Source organism: Eubalaena glacialis, chromosome 4 (assembly GCF_028564815.1).
Source record: "Eubalaena glacialis isolate mEubGla1 chromosome 4, mEubGla1.1.hap2.+ XY, whole genome shotgun sequence".
NCBI lineage: Eukaryota > Metazoa > Chordata > Mammalia > Artiodactyla > Balaenidae > Eubalaena > Eubalaena glacialis.
In genome coordinates this window covers 129,764,088-129,767,960 of record NC_083719.1, presented here as the reverse complement: position 1 = coordinate 129,767,960, position 3,873 = coordinate 129,764,088, and the positions used below count along the sequence as shown (strand labels likewise).

General features: G+C 39.7%; 1 pseudogene; it reads right to left on the bottom strand.

Moving 5' to 3' along the window:
• Positions 1-2,898: 2,898 nt before the first annotated feature.
• On the bottom strand, positions 2,899-3,361 carry LOC133090590 (small ribosomal subunit protein uS3-like; annotated as a pseudogene).
• Between the last annotated feature and the right edge of the window lie 512 nt (positions 3,362-3,873).

Sequence of the window (3,873 nt, the reverse complement as noted above, 5' to 3'; positions counted from 1 at the left end):
ATGGAGAGAAGACAGTCCCTTCAATAAGTGGTGCTGGGAAAAGTGGACAGCTACATGTAAAAGAATGAAATTAGAACACTCCCTAACACCATACACAAAAATAAACTCAAAATGAATTAAAGACCTAAATGTAAGGCCAGACACTATAAAACTCTTAGAGGAAAACTTAGGCAGAACACTCTGTAACATAAATCACATAAATCACAGCAGGGTCCTTTTTGACCCACCTCCTAGAGATGGAAATAAAATGAAAACTAAACAAATGGGACCTAATGAAACTTAAAAGCTTTTGCACAGCAAAGGAAACCATAAACAAGACAAAAAGACAACCCTTAGAATGGGAGAAAATATTTGCAAATGAAGCAACTGACAAAGGATTAATCTCCAAACTTTACAAGCAGTTCATGCAGCTCAATATCAGAAAAACAAACAACCCAATCCAAAAATGGTCAAAAGACCTAAATAGACATTTCTCCAAAGAAGATATACAGATTGCCAACAAACACATGAAAGGATGCTCAACATCACTAATCATGAGAGAAATGCAAATCAAAACTACAATGAGGTATCACCTCACACTGATCAGAATGGCCATCATCAAAAAATCTACAAAAAATAAATGCTGGAGAGGGTGTGGAGAAAAGGGAACCCTCTTGTATTGTTGGTGGGAATGTAAATTGATACAGCCACTATGGAGAACAGTATGGAGATTCCTTAAAAAACTAAAGTAGAACTACCATAAGACCCAGCAATCCCACTCCTGGGCATATACCCTGAGAAAACCATAATTCAAAAAGAGACATGTACCACAATGTTCATTGCAGCTCTATTTACAATGGCCAGGACATGGAAGCAACCTAAGTGTCCATCAACAGATGAATGGATAAAGAAGACGTGGCACATATATACAATGGAATATTAGTCAGCCATAAAAAGAAATGAAATTGAGTTATTTGTAGTGAGGTGGATGGACCTAGAGTCTGTCATACAGAGTGATGTAAGTCAGAAAGAGAAAAACAAATACAGTATGCTAACACATATATATGGGATCTAAAAAAAAAAAAAAAAAAAAAAAGTTCTGAAGAACCTAGGGGCAGGATAGGAATAAAGACGCAGAGGTAAAGAATGGACTTGAGGACACGGGGAGGGGGAAGGGTAAGCTGGGACGAAGTGAGAGAGTGGCATGGACATATATACACTACCAAATGTAACACAGATAGCTAGTGGGAAGCAGCTGCATAGCACAGGGAGATCAGCTCGGTGCTTTGCATCCACCTAGAGGGATGGGATAGGGAGGGTGGGAGGGACACGCAAGAGGGAGGAGATATGGGGATATATGTATATGTATGGCTGATTCACTTTGTTATAAAGCAGAAACTAACACACCATTGTAGAGCAATTATACTCCAATAAAGATGTTAAAAAAAAAAAAAACCTTAGAATTATCTAGTCTTTTCCACCAAGAATAGATATTCACACTGCTTTATGTCATTTCCCTTCCCACAGTCATGTCTCCCATTTATAATTGCTAAATATGCCAGGTTCACAACGTTTCCCCATTTGGGTGCCCTATTTGAATTTGTGTATAAATACTCACTCCTCCAAATGTTCTATTTGAATACACAAAATATCCGTTTCAGCACAGAGTGCATAAATTCAGGGCTGGAGGCGTGTGGCATACTGCAGAATGGCACTAATTCAGGAGTCAGCTTATAGAGGTGTGGTTAGGGCTTATCTGTATGCTTGCCATGGAACCTTGGGGACCTCAGTTTTAACTCTCTGAACCTGTTTCCTGATCGCCAAATTGGAGAAAACTAGACTTCTCATATTCCTCTCATGGATAACTGGAAGAACCATATGAAATCATGGATAATACTTTTTAAAGCTGTTCATTGACCTTCACTTTGAGAATAAAGGAAAGAACTATAATCAAAGCCAGATGCTTAAAGAAATTACAAGGAAACTTGGAGACAAGTGAAATGGACTACAGTTCCAATATTTCCATCAACTTGCTCAAATTTCTTCTCTAGGATGCAGGAACTCTATCAGTAAAATGAGAGACTGAATGGTATTTTATGTGTCCTTCAATTTTGTTTCTGAGTGATTGAATCTCTGCAGCATTATTAAGAGTACTGTCATTGTAGCTTGAACTTAAGTACCATCAGATGAGTACCTGAATTAAGCCTTTGGCTGCCTTCAGAGCCAGGATTCAGCCCCTGTAGTGTGGAACATGGGATTACAATCTAGAGCAGTAAAATTTGGTATAGATAATAACTAAAAGCAATGTGGGACCATAATTTGGGTCCTAGAACAACAAAAATATAGTTAGTGAAAAAAAATTGGTGAAATATGAATAAAGTCCATAATTGGTTATTAATAATGTTTCAATGGTAATTTTTTGGTTTGATAGGTATACTATATTATTAGGTAAAATGTTAACATTAAAAGAAGCTGGATGAAGTGTACATGGAAACTTTCTGTACTATCTTTGCAATTCTTCTGTAAGTCTAAATTTAGTTCAAAAGAAAAAGAAAAGACGCTATATTTCATAGGAATCACCTCAGGTTCATGTTTAAAATGAAAATTTCTCCAATTTCAGAGACATGAAAATTATAGTCCTGGAGCAGGTCCCAGGAATCTGCATTCTAACTGGCACACAAGGAGATTCTGATGCAGACTTCTCAGGGATCATACTTGGAGAAACTCTGATCTGAAAGAAACACTGGTCCAGAGTAAAATAAGTGATGATTAGAGATTAGTAAATGGAGAATACAACCTGCGGCTATAAAAAGATTCTTGTGTGAGATCTTGATTTTTTTTCTCTTTTTTAACAGATTTTACTAAAGATCTTTAGAGAGCAACCTGCAGACTCCAGATCCAACTGCCAAGGAGACCCTGTTAGGCCGTGCGTACTGTCTGGGGCATAGCTGGCAGATCCGGCTTCCCACCGTTCTGTTCTGAGACAGAGGTGGTGGGCAGTATCTCATCTCTGGGTTCCATAATGCTCACATGGTCAGGCAGGGGCTTCTTAAGGCCAATCTTACCACTTGGGTCCCAGGGCAACATGATCTTCACTTTGATGCCCAGTGCACACTGTCTGAGTGTCACATGGCACATACTGGTATCGACATAGTAGTTAACAGGTCCCCATTGTGGATCATCAGGCCATCCACAACCTTCATGGATTTAGCCGTCTATTCACAGAAATTCCCAGACAGTGTGACCTCACAGGCTTTGGCCCCACTCTCCATGATGAACCAAGCACACCATAGCAGGCCCTCCACATAGCAAGTCCTCCTAGGAGTTTATAATGCAGAGACTTTGCCTGGACAGTGGCACACAGACCTCCTGTGGCTGCCATTTTAGGATACCTCCACCAACTGATGTATTGATATAAATTTAGGCAAGTTGTTAAACTTCTGGGCCTCAGATTCCTCATTTATAAAGGAAGAAGTTGTATCCATGGAATTCTAATGATTATCCCTGCATAGTACCTAAAAGGAAAAGTCCAGAATGGTAAATAGTTGTCTCTAAAACCTTCTGTTGGCAGCCACAGATCTCTCCTGGCACCTCTGAAGAATCCTTCTTCTTACAGCACTGAACAGGGCAAAGGCTTTTGCAGCACTGTTCCCATGTATGCAAGTGTCTGGTCCTGCAGTGAGTTAAACACAGTTACAAAGGAGATACAACCGTGTTGAAAAAACACAGTCACTGTGACAAGGTCAGCAGCGGGGGACATTAGGTTTTGAATTTGCTTTATTGAATCGAGAAGCAGACGCTGTAGTTCCGACAGCATGCCCTTTTGCTTTGTGAAATAGAAATCCTCATTTCCATCTGTGAAGACTCTGGGGAGAGTAAATGAGGTCTCTGGCC